Here is a 20,788-nt window from a genome sequence, read left to right on the forward strand (position 1 = left end):
TATATGGTTTCGACATTAACATAAGTGCAGTGTTGTTACATAGGGTATGCTTAATTATTTAAACATGAAATTTGTATTTTACCATGGGCATTTGGTATGCGTACACGTATCAGTATTTTCGTTGAAGGGGGTTTAATATTCGTCTTGATAATCCTTTAGTGTAGCCTTGACGATGAAGAAACGTAATCGGTACGACGGTTTTTCAGATGCATTTCATTGCTTGATTGCTGATTCCTTTGGATACTATCCAAAGGTTATACGCAAAGAGGCATCCACATTATATTCTAAAATCACGGTTTGAAATTTAATTGGCTCACGGCGATTAATTACTAAGAAAACCCTATATTTTTATGGGAAAGTGGAACATCTTTGCTAAATACCTCTGTGGCGAGTATATTTTCGCCATAGCGTTACTACGTAAGAATATAGTTATGTATTCTGGGAGATATCTGAACTTATTTCAGCTTACCTTCTATTATCTATTACATTTCCAATATCTTGTCACATCAAACTTTTTGTTCACACGAATTGGCAAGGGTGTTTTCATTGCAGTACTTTTCCGGAAATTGATTGCCCGTAGAATATATACTATGTACGTTAAAGAGCAGTTTTTCTGAAGAGTTACAATTAGAATTGAGTTGGTAGTCATATGTAATGTAGTATTTTGTGATTTATGAAACCATTCGTTAAAAGTTATTCTGATTGTTACCGATTGTATTCTATCTTCCGTACAATCAATGGATTTCATTTAACTAACCCTACACATAAATGCGTCACAGAATATAGCCTGTGCGAACATTGCTACTTACGCTTCTGAAGGAAGCATTTTTTTCTATCTGTATGATGTGTTTAAGCAATTGGAGATATTACATTGAAAATGCAAACCAGCTATATTATCGTTCTTTGGGACATTTGTGAACACAGGATGAAAGAAAATGGACCCCTTGATTTGACGAATAAATTGTAAATAAACCACAGAGGATAAGTCAAAGTGAATTTTATTTATAAAAACTACACCCAGTGTCTTTTTTTATCAGGTTTTAAACATTATTTCATCCAGGTTACGATATTGGTGAGTGATACACATGTTGACTCGAAAAAAGGTTTTCGAGAACTCTTCTCAAAATATCTAGCGCTATTCCAGCGATGGTATCTGTATTTTCCTCCTTGAGACCTTCCAAGGTCCTTGGTCGAACTTTGTAAACCTCAGCTTTGAGATATCCCCATAGAAAAAATTTCATTGGCTCAAATCCGGACAGCTTGGGTGCTATGGAACATCCCCTCGTAAGGAGATCAGGCGGCAGAGAATTTGTTCATGCAGAATTTGGCGTGAACGACGGGCGGTACGAGCCGTGGCATCGTCTTGTTGAAAACAAAGGCTTCTGTGTCATATTCTTCACCATACGCTTCCATTTTGGGGGGTAAAACGTTCTCCAGCATCTCGCGATAGCGCACAGGGCTCACAGTAACAGTTAAACCTCGAGATTCAAAAAAAGCAAGACCCATAAATGCCTATAAAGGATACAGCACACCAAACTGTCACGTTGGTGCTATAAAAAGGTCTTTGGTGAAGTTCGCGAGGGTTGTCAGTCGCCCGGTAACAAAAATTTTGCATATTTACTAAACCTGAGATGTGAATATGCGCTTCATCGCTAGACCTCAGAATAGTGTCGGGTTACACAGAGGTTTAGATCGCTTTGCAAGCTTCTGTACGTTTCACATAGACTTTTGAACTCAATTCTTGAACAAACATCATCTTGTATGGGTGTATGTAAGTGAAGGTCAGAGTGTAAAATTCGCATTACCGTACTGAGCGATATTCTAAGAGCGGCAGAACGTTTCTGCGCAGAGCGCGATGAAGACTGTTCAATTCATGCTGTTTCTGAATGTTTTTAGGTATCCGCTTACTCTAAGGCCACACATCTAGTTTTCTAGGAAGTGCAGATCCCGTCACCCCTACAGTAGTAATCAATTTCCAAATGGTTTTAGCATAAAGAACCCTGTCACGACGAGTCAAACCAAATCGCCTACGGAAAGGCTTCTGCGTCACCACTACAATCCTGGCCTATTATGGCACATTATGTATTATTTCAAACGAAATTCTGTCATATTAAAAATAATCATATCACCCTTATATATTCTTAAATTTGCACCATAGGCTTGGTACCAAACATACTAATGGATAGAAAAATTTAAAATCAGTAATAAGATTTACCTGCATGAAGAAAGATAAAAAAACTTCTTCGGTTAGATTATTTTAAAATTGGCGATTTCCGTCAGATTTAGAAGCTTTACCTTTGGTATATAAATATTTCTGGATAATTTATTAAACTTCTCTCACTCGTTTGGATCAGCGTAGGATGAGTAGAGGAAGACTACGCAGAAGAAACGTGTGTAATCGTGATTTTCATGAATTTCTTTAATTCAAGGATCTTTATGAATGATAAAATTTTAAGGAAAAATATTCTATGCCTAAAATTTCTCAATAAACAATAAATTTTACATAGCGTATAGAGATCATTTATTTTTATTTTCCTAGAACTTGTTTTTTAATAAGAGTTGTTCAACGTTGGCATTTACTTATTCATTAAGTTTTATTAGCTGAGGTTGATGAAGGGAAGTTGTAAAGATTAACAGCTTCATATGCAAAATATATTGCCAGTCAGGGAAAAAATCAAGAAAATTTCTGAGAAAACAAGTACTTAACAATACTTAGTAGTCAACCGAGCATCAGATGAATAAAAAATGTCTATGAAGTTCACTGAACCGCAGCAAGTCTCTATTTATTATTATCCATACCAATTAAAACGTTTTTTATGTAGAATAAAAGAATAATTTCTTAAAAGTATATTTTTTCGCAAAAAGTTGGAGATTTTCGTGGTGGGAAGGAATTGAAAGAAAGAAAATAATATTAACCTGGGAAAGTCATTTCAATTGCGTGACTCATAAGTTATGATTTTACAGGGCAATTTTAGTCTTTCAGTTTTTGAGTAGTCCATCGCGAACGAATTATAGCGATTTTCGCCAAAGATATTTAGCATAGCATCCGTCTCCATAGGAATGTTGTCTGCGGTGTGGAAAAAGAAGAACTCTGAACGTAATTATTCAGTTACATTGGTGTGATTCCAAATTCATGAGAGAGAGAAAAGAGAAAGACGACGAGCATGCATTTGAAAAGCAAGGCGCGTAAAGTACGTGATTCCGCTGCAAGATTCGCTACCGTCCTCCTGTTAATGCTTAGGGCTCGGTAATTGAGAGGCAAGACGACGCCCGGCATCCTCACTGTTTCGTCGATAGGGTAAGGGCCTGCTCGTGTTTAAAAATTCGCAGCTACCTAGCCTTAATTAGCCTCATTCCCCCCAACCAGTTTCAGGAGTCTACGGAGGGAATATAATACTTTTACCTCTTACTCGTAATGTTTGTTGTTGCGTTACACATCGAAAGGAAAGGCTGACGGTTCAAAAGAGTTCAGCATTCATTTCGGATGCATTCCTTAAAGGTTACTGGAAAAGTCTTCGTATTAAATATTCGGTAATTTTTTTCAATGCAATGTGATATCCAAAATATTTCTGCTACAAAAGCTTGTATATTTTTGTTTTTACGTTTACTAAAACTGTATAAAACTATAAGAATTTCCCAAAAATGTAAAACTGATTCCTTTTTCAAAGAATTAACCCATTTTAATGAATGAACCCATTCAAGGCATAGGAATACACGTGAAAACATACTGTTTTTTTTAAAAAAGTTAACAGAATAACCACTCTCTTAGGTGTCAGGGTGACAGTGGAGGTATTGATATTATATAGGAGTAGAATATTAGAGACTCTTCTGCTATGAAGGGTGGTACACTAGATGGAACGTTGAAGATAGGACCTTTTTTTTAACAGGAGATTAGAGGGCTGGAATAAGAAGTAGCTTATAGAGCACATATTAAGGTCGAATATTTGGATAGCGATAATCAAGGAACTATTTAGTGTATCAACTCTCGTGAGTACAGTTTCTCATACACGCTGAAGTGTACTAAACAAGAGTGCGGTGAAAATATAACATAGTTTGACGAGATTTTCCTGGGCAAGATCTCTTTAAGAAGTCAAACTGAATAAGACAGTATGAAAATAAGCCTGAAAACATTTCAGTTACTTCTAGAAATGAACAATGGTGGTACTTCACTATTGCATCAATTCCGTAATTTGACGTGCATCCCATATGTGCATGCCCTTTCCTCCAAGTAATAGCATGGATATTAATTATCGGCCCGGAAAATCTTATTTTTCACTGAAAGAGTCAATTATTTTAGTTCAAGATTCATCATCTTTATTTGCTGAATTTTTTTTTACCTTGGTAATCATGAAATTTATTTGAAAACATAAATATCATTCTCTTATTATTAGTTAAGACAATGGAAAAAATCAAATTATGCGTAAAATTAAAATTAATTTTTCCACAAATGTGTGTTAGATATGTATGCTTGCATCGTAAATAGTTTTTTATTACTAGTTTTTAGTGGTATATACGCAATTATAATGTATCTATTTGTTATCTGGGTATAAGGGTTCTATATGAAGTAGCGAAATCCACAGAATTACAATACAGCGATGGGTATGGATATTCACACCGGCGTAGCGTTAGAGTAATGTTTAACTGTTGTAAGTTATTCAGCAAAATTTCTCCCTCTTACATATTAGATGCATTCCTCTCTTTTCCAACATATGCCCCGGGGGTGGCGTGGTAACGTCTTCGCATGCCAACCCGAAGGTTGCGGGTTCCCGCCTAAGTAGTTTTTTATCCACCTAGGGCTTGCGCATACTTTCTTGTAATTTCGCTAAATCATTGCTTCAAATCCGATTTAATGGCCGAAAGGCTGTTTTCAGACTATTGCAAAATAAATTAATATTAGACATCATCTATTAATTGTCACCGTATATGAAAAAATATCTCTAAAAAATAGTGATGTTAACTTTTTTAATGAAATCACCTGGTGTTAGCAATATCTATTCCAATATTCAAACAGTTAAGCTAAAAAACAGTTGTAGAAGGGAATGAGGCATAATTAAGAAGTCACTGAATGGATTTTCAAGTTAGACACATCTAAATATTTATCAGAAACTCACAGAAAACTCTTATTTTATGCAGTTTAGCCAAAATTTTCATTTATGATAATGCTAAACCCACATATCTAAGGTATTTTTACGACTTGTGTTTTCTTTAGCAGACAACATATATAAAGCGATGGAAAAAGCATACTTTAAGTACGTAACTTAATATTAGTAACTTAAAACTCTTCGGCTGCCAATGGGAAATTGAAAGTATGATATCATGTTCTTTGAGAAAGTTTGGGAACATTATTCGGAATATAGAACGGTTTGCGACAATTGTTTGCCTAAGCAGTAGTTTAAAAAAAAACTTGCAGAAAATTTATTTTTAGTGCGCATTGGAAGGCAACGAGTGAATTAGCCGTGAGTCCCGACAAAAGGCTACAGCAATGCAGTTTCCTTGCCTATAGAAATGCATCAACAAACACCCCCAGCCATTTTCCTGATAAAAACCAAATTAACCCACTGTTGTGAAACAAAATGAAACACTTTCCTAGCGTTTCTAACACGCATACCAATTCACAAAGGAAATGGCTAGAAACGGCAAAGAAAAGGTCTCTATCATCATCAGCTAGAATAATTCTATATAAGAAAAATTCTATCTTCTCCGAGCTCAGCCATTTGCGTCCTTCTAAAAGGGAATTGGAAATAGGCTGCTGAATCGTCTGGGATTATTGTTCTTGGTGTTTTAACCAGCATGGAATGCGAAGTCTCTCACTCGTGCGTTTGCAAGTCGCGATCTAATCCCGTTTTCCCATACCACGGCGCCTTATTCTTTGCGCGGGCGGCGAGAAGAGGAGGCAGAGGCCTTGGCTGGTCCTGTGCCACGTTAACTACGGGGCTCCAACGGGGCACGTGGTTCCTAATGCCTCCGAGAGGGCCCGGCATGAATATAGATGGCATGGCCGCTGCAGGCAGGCGGGCGTTATGGGAGGACGTTAGCCCCAACCCTCACTTCCCCTTGGATTCCGTTTCTCCCCTTGAGTTACGTGATCCCCCCCCCGTCCCAACCCCACCTAAGACCCCATACACATTCTGTGCCTTCCAAACGCCATTCCATTGTTCGCAGCATGTCGTTCCCTCAAACGTGGGAATGGTTTGAAACTTGACACGTCCTAAACTACCGCAAACGGTGGAAAAAATTGCAAATAACTCAAGTGATTAATTTTGCTTTTATTATGTATTACGAAAGACGTTCATTAATCTGAATTAAATCTATTTAAGCATATTTTAAAATTTTATCCAAAACATATTTTTCAATAATTATCACTTGATGTATTTTAATCATTCATATATACCAGCAACGCTCATAAAAATCAAAAATGCCAATTATTATATATTATGTATATGATTTATTTTAACATCTACACATGCCAAAACTTCACTATTCACTTATGGACTTAAGAGCTAGGGCTAGGTATGTTATAGTCATGTTTCAAAGATTATTATTCCGTAGATAGACGCAAACTTGGGGTATGTCATGTTCGAATTTCAGGAATATGCCAGGTATTTTTTTTAGTGACTGCATGCTGTATGACTAGAAACCAATTTTCAAATCCATTTGTCCGCGAACTCATTCACCCAGAGTCGGGGAAAAACCAATTTGTTCTAGCAGTCATGTAATATTTCCTTTAAAAATTATTTGCCGGAACAACTTTAAATAGGCTAAATAACATTTGATTTTTTAGGTAAAAGATATAATGAAGGATTTTCAAAGTTCTTTCAATTTTGTGAATAATTTAATGTATCTTAAACAAAACAAGACAGAGGAAAAGGCGCAGAACAGAAGTAAGTGTAAACTTCGTTCCCTGAAATAAAAAACCTGAGATACTGTTTAAAATACTAAATGTGACGTTTGAGCATGGTGTCTATTTCGGGAATCACTTTGGAGGGTGTGCTTTCTAACAGATAAGATTTCCATTGTCAAATTTGTTCAACTAGGGATCCTAGAATAGAGCAGTGAGTAGCTGGTATTGGTATGAATACGTCATTTATTCTCCTCTGCACTCGATTCTCGTGGATGAAAATGATGCCAAACGGAAAAAAATCAAATTATTAGGACTCCGGAAGAGACACGGAGCACTCATGCTCTTCTTGCGTGTTTTATTCTGTCAGGGTCATCGGAACGAAGAGGCAGAAACATTCGTTCGAGTTTTGTGTATTCGAATCGCGTGGGGAGCTATTTTCGATAAAAGCTGGTTCCATGTGCGGCCTTATCATAAGTGTAAATGCGAAGATGGCCCTCTGCGAAGGTTTCATTTTTTGGAAAGTATTTTTGACGTGGTGTTAGCGCCGACCAATATTTCAGCCAAGCTGAGCCAACTACTCTGGACATTTTGAAGGATAATATGCTATCTTTTAGTAAAATTTCCCAGTAACTAACTTTGCGACGGCGGCAGCGAAATTTTACTATGCATGGTTGAGATCAAAAGTGTTAAATGTAATATGTGTAAATCTTTCAATCCTGAAGTGATAATTCCGTGATAGTTGTTATTAGTTATGAATTTATTCATTCAAAAGTTTATTATGAAAACTCCAAAAACAAATGCAAAAATGCCGTATTTTTTGTTGCTCAAAAACCTTAATTTATTAACTTGGAGGTCTTTTTGAATTCTATTACTTTTGTTTACGAGTTCAATTGGTATGGATGGGACACTATCATTTGTAACCCAATAATCAATGAATTGCGGCTTCAGATAAAGTTTACAAAATAACCAAAGGAAAATGAGAATAATATCAATTTAACCTGTGTACTTAAGTATGTTTGGATTCTGTAAATTATTTTGGTTTCAAATTATCAGGATTTTATTTCGCGATTTTATTGTACTCAGTATTTGTACATTTGTATTTTATTAAAAATGTTCGGCCGATTCCATGTATTAATACTGAAATAAATTTATAAAACGTCTTGCTAGCCAATTTTTATAGGAAGTTAAAACACTCGCGTTTTGAGGAACCGTAATCAGAGAAAAACTCAGACTAGTGGTTTTGTTATATTAATCCTTTTTAAAATAGGATAAAACATCTTCAAAAAATACATTTGAGATGTCTTTGTTAAAGTGTATCTTCTCTTTGACCTTCTGGATATCGTATTTGGACGCTCCTTGAAATATAAATGAATTAATAAAAAAGGGCGCAATATGACGAGGCGAATATAATTCCTAAGTATGGAATCATCGAAAGGATAAAACTTTTATGCGAAGCGCAGAAATATAACCATTCTCATTACAAAGGCAACATGGATTAGTGTTTTAGGTAAGAGTAGCAGCTGAAAGTTAATATTGTTACTCTGAAAGTGTACCCTATTTAATATTGTGTGACAATCTTCGGAAGTAAAATAATAACTTTAAAAAGTACAACTTTCTTGCCCTTTGAATAGTTTATTAGTTCACTCAATGCGGTTAGTTTAGCTGTTGCCAAAATTGGTGGAGTCTTGTAGATGAGTAATATTTTCTGACGATAAAGCCCTTTAGTATGACGATTTTTGAAAAAAAAAGCATAAGCGTACTGATTCACAGTGAAATAGATGTAAGTAAAAGGAATAGGAACACACACAGAGAACGTCAGAAGTGGTAAAGGCAGATCACAATTGCAAAATTATTTAACATACAAACACACACACACACAGACACACACACGCGCAGACACACACGCACTCACACACGCACTCACACACACACACACACACACACATTATACACACACACACACACACACACACACACACACACACACATATATATATATATATATATATATATATATATATATATATATATATATATATATATATATATATATACTCGTTCACTTATTAAAACACCGGTTTAGAAAGACTTGAAGTTCATGCCATGATTTTATCAGCAAAAACAGGAACTGATTGTATTACACGACAATTGCGTCACTGAGGTAAAATATTTAACAAACGTTGCGCAGGGTACATGAAAACTACGTCGACCGATAAATTTACAGGAATTTGTGTACGTTAAAACCTAATTATGCAATATGAATTCAATGTACGATGAATTATGCGCAGTGGAACGTTTTCCTATTTTTGGAATTGAATGTTAATGAGGCATCATAATGAGTTGAAAGGCACTTAATCACGCTTTATACGATAGCTTTTGCATTGAGTAATTATCATTCATATTCTTAATTAGTTTGCGTAGCCTTAATAAAGCGCCTGTGTATACTTCCACAATATATAAATAAATAACCCATTTATTCTAATTCAGTTTATATTGTCATTATAGAAAAATTAAACACTATACGTTGTGACAATAAGCCCAGGGTCATTAAGCTAACTATGGTTGGGAGAATCATATGAAGATTCAATTGAGTGAACGATGCCTTGCGCTAAATTTGCCATTAAACTTAAACTCATGAAATTAAATTTTCATATATTTTCGAGGTATTGGTTAAATTAGTGGCTATTATCTGTTAAGGAAATTGATTTTCAAGAGCCGATTCATGTTGGCTCATCAGCGTCATCAAGTTATTCAAATCGTAAGATAGAGAACGCAGGAAATTGTTTTATGCTTCAAAATATTTAAGTATACAAAATTCCATTCTGAAAAATGTTTTCCTACGTCTTTCTGGTTATTTGTGACAATTTTTAAATATTAATATACTGAAGTGGAAATATGAGCGTTAAAAACTAACATTACACTTCCACGATAAAGAAGGTTATTTAATATTTCCATATCATTGTGGAAATGTCAAGCTATGTTTATGAAGTGTAAATATTTTTAATTCCCTTTTGTTTACATGTTATCATATCTACGATGGAGAATTTTATTAATCAACTTGTATAAAGTAGTCGATTCGTTTTATCTGTGTCTTTAAAATTAAAAACTTGATTTTAAATATCACGAATGTTTTTTGTTTCTGTGGCTCTGAGACGTCCTTTGGGAATCTGACCCTGATCCTCCATTCAGTAGCTCAGTATTCTATCTACGTGGTTAACATGTACCAACATATATGATATTTTTTGTATTAGTTTTGTCTTGTTCGTGGCAATCCATATTTTCATGCGAAGACTAAAAATACTAATCGATGGCTCATGCCTTGAATACGTTGGTGCACACTATTTTCCCAAACTGCTTGTTATCAATTAAATAATGATTTGAAATTGTCGTGTTTGTTGGAGTTTACTTATTCAGTTTAAACATAAGCAAAAAATGTACAATGCATTCTTTTAATTTAAAATACTTTTCCTAAGTTACCGATGAGCCATTATCATTTCTCAATCGAAACAATTCCTGCCTCATGCTTTTGGCTTTGAGTTTGAGTCTGAAGTATACATCTAGACCCACGTCACCGAAATGAAATATTATAGATTCTGGCATGTATTGCTAGTTACTCATGTAAGTTCTCGTAAGCTTCAAATAAACTATTTTGCGATTTTTTTGGTGATACTTTTCTATTCATGCAAGACTTAGGTAAATTTATAAAAAATTTAAACATTCTCATATCAGTAATGTTTGAAAACATATGGCTGCAAAATTTCAAGCCGTTGGTCATTAGGATAAATATAAAGTATTTTTGCATACCCTAAGAATGCAGAAAGTGTATAGCGTTTATGAACCTTATTTGAGTGCACTATAAATATAAATACAATACAATAGAAAATAGAGATATGCATATTAGGTCAGTAGTTTAGAAATTTGATTGGGATTTAAATGCGTAAAATTTGAATTACCGTATCAATGCTCGTTTGTTAATAAAAGCCTTAAAGTAAATGGATTTATTCTGCCTAGTATCTAAACAACCACTTTCCTTAAAGTTTTTATATCTGTGATGAATAAACCAGTAATTTTCCACGTTATGAATTTCTACGTATATTCTGCAGTTTAGATAACCTCCATTGTATGACAAATGTTCATGAGAAAGAGGTTCACTATGGAATAAAATCTAAAAGTTCTTCTCCGAAGATAAATGATATATTCCTCGAAACAGTAGTGGCATAGCAATTTAGATATAGAAGGAGCGTATTCTCATACATACTTTTGGACACCTCATGGTAAACTTTATTGTGTGATATTGTGGTCTGAAGTGCTTTCTCCATAATCTTAACCTGCTAAGAGATAATTTTACTGTTTGGCTTGAATTTTATCCTCCACGTATCATGGCTTATCAGGTTTAAAAATCAAATTGACATCCTTATTATTTCCTTTTGTAAATATTTAAATTATGATTTGTCCAAAAATGTTAAGAAATATATTAATAATGCGATGCGTGAATACTTAACATTTGAAATATATGTGTGTGTATATATATATATATATATATATATATATATATACGTATCCTTTTTTATTGAAACATATTTTCCGATAGATATTGTATTATTGTTTTATTAATTTATTGTTGGAAATTAATTAGATTGGACAATATTTATGGGCTGTTAGTGAGTAATAGTGGCCACCTGAATGAAATACTATCTATGTGTAGTCAAGTTTATGCAAACTGAGAAAATGAAATAAAGTATAATTAAAAGTGTAAATAATCGATCAAAATATAGATAAGTGAAGTCAAAAATAAGTGGAAAATATTTCTGGAAAGAAAAATATGACTAGCTAGCATACAGAAATAACTTCAATTCTACTTTGAATTGCTGCCATTTAACCTGTTGTGATTATTGGGGACGTTAATAGTTTTTGCAGTTTGGAAAGGTTTTTGTGTCAGCATTTCCTGTGCTCATGCTGTGCATATCTTAAAAGTTTTACGACCTGATGTAAGGGATAATTAATCAAAAATTTTTCTGGCATGTGGTATATGACTGATTTAGAGCGGTGGTATGGGACGGGTTCATTCGAAAGTCAATTAACTTTCCAAATTTGGAATAAAGATCAAGAACTCGTTTATGTTAAAATTGTTTTCTATCGCTTTCTATGTGACGGAAAATCTTCAAAAAAGTTTATTTCGAATTTTATTTGATCCTGACTAGCCATCGTTGAGCTCCGTGATGAGAAGTTCTCCATTATGAGCTCTAATCCTCCATTTTTATTTATTTTTCCTCATGAGTAATTATGGGTCATATTGAATTTCGTAAGTTCATAAGGTCATTGTTGTGGCCCTGAATATTGAACAGCTCATACTGCCATATTGTTGAGTGAACCATAATTAGTAACTAATTCGTAAAAATAAGTAACTCAATAAAGAAATATATGTCAAATATAAATATAGATTGTGAAATATTTTGAAAATTATTATTTGTAAAACTACATGCTTGAGCTATAAAATTAGTTTTGGTGTCTAGGAATCTTTTCACCAGAAATATTGATTTGTCAAAAATTGGTGGCTGATGAACAAAAACCTTTCAAAATAATCTATAAGCAACGAGCAAAAATAAAGATTTAGACTGAATCATAAAAAAAATTCTGACTAAAAATCCGAACTTGAAGGGACAATTGTCAAATAAGCAGAAAGCAGTTTACTACATTTGTATAGTACGACAAAGTATTGTTAGGAGGACCGTTTGCACATGTAGGAGAAAATTTATATAATTTTAATTAACTTTTGCTAAGAATTTTTGCTCAATATATACCATGAAGATTCTCGAATGCTTTAGAAGGAGTTGGTAAAGCTTTAGCTGTAGATGGACAACGCGAGAGAAACTTAAAAGATTCGTCTCGTTCACTCAGAAATGTGAAGGAACGCTCCCTTCTTAAAAGTAGGATTTCATTTCATAAATAGAATCCGGAAAACAAAGACTTTTTTCATTCATCATTATTTTTATACAGAATAAGATTAATTAGTTTTTGACGCTTGAGTATTGTGGAATAAAACTAGGTAATAAAATAATAAAATCTGACATGATCTTGGCGGAATATTTGGTGCCGTGATTATTTTTTCTCTTTCTTTTTATCTGCCTTGAATCTTTCAATTGGTGTGTTTAAGGTAGCTGATTTTTTTTAAATCGAATATTTGTGAAAAAAAACATTTAGAATATAAATGGGTTTATTTTCATGTCGCCAAATGCGCGCGATTTCAATCTAGTGGTCGAGGGCACTCAACAACGGCCAATGGCGGCATCGGGAGGCCTCGTCATTTAGAGGTGTGGCCGCGATGCTTTTGTAAGTAAATCCGATGGATCACTTATTTCTCAGTTGTTTATACATTTTTGCTACGTTTTGGTTTTACCCTTTGGTTCTAAGCGTTGATTATATTCTTGTCTTCAGGTAAAGGAAATTATGCTTGGTTAAACTTTGGATGTTATTAACGATTTAGAGAAGCTTACTTGACTAGTACGTTTTAAGCCACAAGCTAAGGCCCCGAAATATAAAATTTAACATTCCAAGATGTATTTCAGAGACCGGATTGTGGTATTCCGTTTCATTTTTTGGTTCTTAATTTTTTAATTCACTTTTATTTCAAGCCTTTGGCAACCACAGTATTAAACCTAGAAACAATCGATAATGTTTCTTTTTCTTGTTGGGTTTTATTTCATTTTATTAGTGAAACTAGCCACCTATGTGTCAAAATGAAGCTCTTACGTTTTCTATAGACTTTAAATTTCGAATTAAATGGAAGTAAATATTTCTATAAGTTAATAAAAAGAGTGTGAAGATGTAATTTTTAATAATAGTTGGTCAATAATCTGAAATTTTATAACAGTATAACATCCTTTGAATTAATACTTGGATCTGTGTTTTCTGGAACTAAAACACTATGCCATTCTAATTAATTCAACTTTATGTTATAGCTACAAAATTTTAAAGTCACCCTTTTTTAACATCTCCATATATTTGAGAGGCCACGTGGTAGGAATTATTTCATTGGTGTCTAGTTTATTTTAAAATCATATACTGGGAAGCAATTGATTTTTGAGGTTCATCCAACGGTGCAGAAGCATTCAACACAAATGTAATTGGTGGAGAAGAACTATAATCACTCACCATATCGGAGTGAAAGCCTCTTTCCCGTCATCCATCACGAGACGGGATCCAGGAAGCTCCCTCACCGTCTACTGGAGTGGTTGGAGGATCGCCTCTCTTCTTGAAAGAATTACTCCCCGGGAAACGGCGAACACGCCGTCGAAGGACCTACACCCCAAAACGCTCTTCCCGTGGCAAGCAGTATTCTGACCACTCGTGGTCCAAGTATACTCTCCTTCCACAAGCGATGCACTCCGAAACAACACCAAGAGGAGGAATTGCACGCCCGGGAAACATAAAAAGTACGGCAGGGCACTCTCAATGGGGTTGAAGTGAAGGGAGCGGAGGCAAATTAAAGGTTGGATTTCCTTCAAATGGATACCTCCAGGTTGAGAGCTTCACTTTGGTGCCTGGATCAGCTCTTCCGCCGAACTTTTTAGAACTCGGTTCTGTGAGATTTGGACGTTGGTTGAAACAATGCGGCGCACGTAATCAGAGCGACCACAGGAAGTCAGAGGAGGGATGGTCTAAGGTACATCTCGGGCAGCGGCAGTGGTAAACCGCTGCGGATGTTACCAACCACTCCTCCAGACAAGGGGAAAATTAAATATTAGCCTCCGTGGGTACCGTTCGCCTCAGAAGAACCTTTCAAAGGCGGTAATGAGAAAGTCTGGTCCTCGTTTCACGGCTTGCACTTGTACGAATTTCGCCAGAGCTCTTTAACGCGCCCCTTCGTTCACCCTTGTCACTTGGAACACTCGGAGCCAACGCGGCCGGCGCACCAGCACCTACACACACTCGTCGTTCCCGAGTTTCCCTTCCTCGCTACGGCGGGCCGGCCGCCTGCCCTATTTAACTCCGTCACTTTCACACGCGGGTAAACTCCCTTTTGCGGTTTCCACTTTGGCATATCCCGAATTCCTCTTCAAAAAAATGAAAAACTGCTTCACCGGGCCAACTTTTGTTCCGCCTCTCGTGAGGTCGACTAGGTGGAAAAAATGGTTAAAAGTCACGAGGGTTGAGGAATGGGAACAATGAAAAGGCTCTCATTTCCAGGGTGTGAGAAAAGAGAAAGCAATTTTTTTCCATCACTCTTGTTCCATAAGCTTCTTCCTCTTATTCCCGTGACTAGTTCGGTAGTATGCTCTCGTGAAATGTAAAATGTACGTGAAACATATATGGGCACGCTGACACGCGGGGTAACCCTGTGAGTGTATTAAAATGGATGTCGTTGCGTGAGTGGCGGAAAAGAGAAAGGCATAATCTAGAAATTGGAGGAGAAAGAAACCGGTTTATTACCTTCCACCACGGTTTAAACTACAATTTATCGTATTTTATTCTATGAAAACTTCACTTTAAGAATACTATGGAAAAGAATTTTTTACGGTTCGTAGGAGGGATACCTTTCCGCAATTATTTCCCACAGCCTTCCTATGATCTTCACGCACTTCAATTTCACTCTTTGGCCAAATAAAATCTCCCGAACGTCACTTCTTCCTGCGTAAAGATTTTATTTCTCGTTGTCAAGTGTATGATACCTCTCGCCTCACAAATTCACGGTAAGGCGGAATGTGCGCTTTCCATTTTCTTGTTTTCGGAAGCAACTGACATGGGGAAGAGAGCGGAAGGAGACACTTTCTTTTCTGGTCCACTCTATTCTCAAAGTGGCGGGGTCAACCCTGTTGGTTTCCGCACTCCTCCAGGACCTCACCCTCCTTCCCCTTGCGTTGCCGTGCGGCGAAATCCGCAACTTGCCTTGGTGTCGAGGTGACCGGTTGGGACTGGAGGGTGAACGTGCAGGGGCCAAAGAGGCGATAGCTTTCTTATGGCCCCGTCCACACACCTTTGGAGGAGCCGGCAGGACACCGGGTGTGGCCCGTCCACCTCGTCGGGTGCCACCCACCCGCGTGATATCCTTCCCTCGGCTTGAGGAGCATCGACCGCGGGGGCTGGATTGATGAGGAGGCGGGATAAGGAAGGACCGTTCCGACAGCCGAAAAGAGAACCGATTCAAACCCTAGGGCCTTCCGATGGCAGGTCCTCACGGGTCCTCTCACCAATTCTGCAGCGCCGGGCACATCGGAATGAATCTGGAGACTGGAAGGGTTCACTCTACGGGGAATAACTCACGAGAAACTTTATTCTAAAGCAAAATTTTCTTAAAATAAATCGTATTGTTTAATAAACTAGGAAGATAACCCACACCACACGTGAAAAACCAGTTAAACGATTGCAACTTCTTATTTTTTTATCAACCCTGTCCCAACTTTTTATTCGGGCGTTCTCTACTCAAGGATTTCGGAGAACAAAGGTGGTTTGCGCCGGGCGGACCGGACGGGGTCGAACAGGAGAGTGTATACGGGTCAGTGATGGGGGAAGGGATGACAGAGAAAGGCAAGAGAGATGTGGAGGAGAGAGATGGAGAAAGCACGACTCGTGGGTGTGATTTCAACGGCGTCCGAAGCGAGACTGGCCTCCTACTCTCGCTCTGCCTCCGTCTCTGTGTGCGGGCTATATGTGTGTGTGTGTGTTGGGCGGGGAATAGCGGCGCGCGACTGCTGCCAGATGAGGGGAGGGAGCATGTCGAGGGATTGGAGGGGAAAGCGGGTGATGAAGGGGGTTAGGACGGCGGGAAAATGTACGAGGGGAAGGGAGAAGGAGGTGCGTAAACCGCTGCCTTTACGCCGATCCGCTCCCCTCTCCTCCGCAGCACATCATCGTATCTTTTGGTAAATGGAAAGCCCTTCTTTATGTATATATCTATATATGCGTAATTCTACCTTCCCGTGCGATAAAAGTGTATGAAGTATCGTTGTCACTGTATCGATGCATGACCAAACGCTTTTCTTCTTAATTGTCTGCCAGATTTTTTTCCTTTTCTCCGCCGATATCCAAGTTAAAATTGGAAAAAAAGTATCATTTACCGTTTTATCTAAGGGAAAAAAGTTTCAGTTCCCTCTGCATAGAATGTTTTGTATTTCCATTTGATCTTATCTTACGTATTCTCTGGGGTAAAACGGACATTACTGTGGTATTTTTCCATAATTTGATATTTTATTTTGTTAAAATGCTGTATTGCAAATAGGATGGTAAAACTTGGTAGGATGCCAAAACTAAACAAAATATTCTGTAAGTTATGTTTTTGCAGTAACTTATTCACCTTTCCGACGTAGATGATCAATTTTGTTGCTTCATCGTGCTTGAATTCTGTTACGTTTAACTTTTTGGTTTATCAGAATCGTCTGGTAACATCGAAATTGCCAATACTGTCTGTTAAATTTTGTGTGATACGTATATACTTAGAAATTGTTGACTATCATACATATGCATGTACTGTGGTTAAATACGTTTCTTATTATTAACCGATAGAATGCCTGGGATTACCAGACTAATGAGTGGCTAATAAGTAGCTATTGTAAAGTAAAGCAGAAGTTTCAGTTGATGCAACTAATACTTTGGCTCATCGCTTGACTCTGAGAACAAAGTGACGGAAGTCATTTGAGTTAAACTTGGCAAAACAAGGCTGATGAAACTTCGTTATAATTATCATGGCTATTAACTGATTTCAGCAATTTATGTTTCAGTTGCTGATTTATTAATGGCATTAAGGCTGCAAGTGAGTGACAATTTAATTTTCACAGTGCAGTTGGAAATTTGCCGGAAAGGGCTTCCTAATATTTAATGCCACTCTGTGTTTTGTAAATTGGATACATAGATTTATATAACGAGAGAAGGTAGTCTAGCCGATACAAGAACGTTCGTGAATAATATTCTCCTTACGTTGCCGCAGAACAGCGTGTTTCAATCCCACTTCAGATATGTAAATTGGGAGGAAAATTGATTATTATTGATTTTTGTTTCCGATGCTCTCTTTTCCTGCATCAATGGTTACATATGCTGTCCTCTTATGGTACGTGCATGATAGCCATATCACTGTATAAATAAACTTCGTTATCATTCTTGGTTGCAGTCAAAATAAATTATCGTAATACTTGTTATTTCGGTCTTTGATTGAACATAGGGTTCCTACCCCATATGTTGTGTAATATTTATGACTTAAAAATGCCACTGTGTAAACAATGAATATAATGGGTGATTACCATTATTTTGCATTACAATGAGTAGTTTAAAAATCCCATAATCTTTGGCCTTTATTTTAGGGAGAAAAATAAAGTAATTTCTGAAAATATTCACAAACTCGCAATTTCCTTATAATATTCCATTCTTTTTGCTTAAATCTATCAATCATCAACGTATTTAACGAATACTAAGCTGTAAACATTTTGTTTACCTTCATGAATATTGTCTTGATGAATTGATTAAAATGCAGCGGAGATATTTATGCTATGGTAAAGTCAACCGCATAATAACTGAATTTAGCCAAGAGTAAATTATGATAAAGGTTTAACCAAAAATAATAACTCGGATTGCTTCGGGCACCCAATTTTATACTACTTATGCTAAATTTTCTTCTTAAGTCATATCTGAAATAGAAATTATAAGCATTTCAAAATCAGTATGTTAAGGTTTTACCTCAGCCGGGGTACGAGGGAGGGGAGTCTCAGGAAGGACTGGACGCCGGTGACAGTTTACTCCCAGCCTTTGCGGAGTAAGTGTCGTTCATTTGAGAAACCTCTAATACGTGACCTCTCTACTCTTCATCATGGACCGGTTATAGATACAGCGCTACGCCGCAAATTAGGCGTGATACAGGGAAAAACCGGGAAAGAGACTAGGCATGCTCAAAATATTATTCATGGCAACTCATGGTGATAACGCTATACATACAGCAGTATATCAGGTGTGTTTGAGTGGCAAAAGTTGTGTCCGGAGGATAGATAGGATGTTGAAGTCGCCGCACGTTCAGGACCTTAAAAAGTGACAAAATTCTTTAAAGAGTGGAGGCTTTGTTACACAGGGATCGCAGATTGTTCGTACATTTCTGATAACCCTAAAAGTGATGTTCATTGATTTGTGACCGAAAGCATGGGCATGATAAAAGTGTATGCAACGTTGGTGCTACGAGCGCTCTCTGAGTAACGGAGTGCGTGACGGACTCTCTGCCCTGGCACGATGTGGCCACCCTACAGCCCTGACGTTGCCCCGCTAGAATCCTCCCTCTTCTCCCGCTTCAAATCATTGCTGAAAGAACGTACCCATGACTCAGTGGAAGCGTTACTTTTGGCTGTAACTAGGGAGTTTAGCAGCGTTAAGGGCGCTGCCTTTCAGAAGCTATCTGAGGCGTGGAAAACCCGCTGGTAGCGGTGTGTGGACGAACCAGGGTGCTTCTTCAAAGAACTTCGTGTGAATGTATCAACTCTGGCAATATATTTTTTTAATCAACTCATTCCTAATATTTTTGAGTCAAACAATAAATGATTTTTAACTTTTAAACTAAAGACCCTGTTGCACGTATCTTTGCAAAAAAATGGTAATGTACTCATTGCTCTGATAATCATCTGAAAGGGACATTCTTCGATTTTATATTTAAGAGTATGAGTTAATACCAATGAAACTAATTTCTAATTTATAACCACAGGCATGGAGTCTCTCTGACGGCCCTGCCTCTTTATACATTTAAATAGTACAAAATAATTTCATGCAGGTTAGTTATGTTTACGTTTGCGTAACATTCTTTTTACTATTCGAAATTTAGCACGTTGAAAAAATTTATCACAAGTTTGGTTCTTGGGGCCCAAAGCCAAATGTTTTCGCATCTCGTTTATGGTGAAATGAGTTGTAACATGGCCCCACCATGTGACGTTGATGAAGGCAAGGGCAAAGAAAAAGATAATAGTGGGTATAAACAAATAAAGTTGCATTTGAAGAGTTTATCACTCGCTGGGAAGTCCCCTAATCATCGGTAATCTGGAAAGTACCTTTGTTGTTATTTTCTTTGCTTAGGAGCCGGTATTTACTCATTGACAAACCTTCGTCATAATTATATGTATCATATTTAAAATTTTAATGGGTGTTTTTAGTCAATGTTCATCTGAAAAAACCCCATATATAGTGTATCGAAGGTCATACAATGTGCCTGATAGATTTGAAAATTTTACCTTAAAAACGTTTCATTTTTGAAAGCCATGATTGGTTTATGATTGCCCTTTAAGTTACTAGAATCACTCGTATTTAATCGGACTATCTCAAGTGTTTTCTTAAATAGTCTTCTAATGGAAATCTATATTAAAAAGAATCCAATTGGAATCGGTTTTGTTTACTTAAGGTTTACGTATCTATTTAGTATGTAATGGGTTCTTTCTTCCATCGCCATCAAAAAAATGATTTTTCCTCATTTAATGCTCAAATTCAATGAATATTTGTTTTTTAGAATTTGCAAGGATATCGGTTTTTTAAAGGAATTTATTCCCCCATTTCTACCAATATCGTTAGGCAATTTTATGTCGAAAATCTACTGAACACTACAGTAAATTATACAGACTTATCACATGTTTTAATCCACGTTAAGTACCTACTTACTGGAGCATTAACTTAGCGCTTTAAATAGTGCGAGTAGTGGCTGGGACAGTGAACTTTACAAGTTACATTAAATAATCGAAAACATCTTAATCAGCTCTGCTCTAAGTCATTTGGAATAAGTAAATTTGTTTTCATACTGAGGGGCAACAGCGCAGGATATCAAATCAATTTCCGTCACGGAAGTTTCAGCGTATAAAGCAAATTCTATATGAAATCCCTGACAGGAAAAAGTAGATGCTCAAACACTACACTAAATGGACCAATCTTGAACGAAGTTAGTTTCGATGGACGAATTTTTATTTTTTGGATACACGAGATAAGTTTAAAAAATCGGAG

Source organism: Hetaerina americana, unplaced genomic scaffold (assembly GCF_022747635.1).
Source record: "Hetaerina americana unplaced genomic scaffold, ioHetAmer1.1.p SCAF_6, whole genome shotgun sequence".
NCBI classification, from domain to species: Eukaryota; Metazoa; Arthropoda; class Insecta; order Odonata; family Calopterygidae; genus Hetaerina; species Hetaerina americana.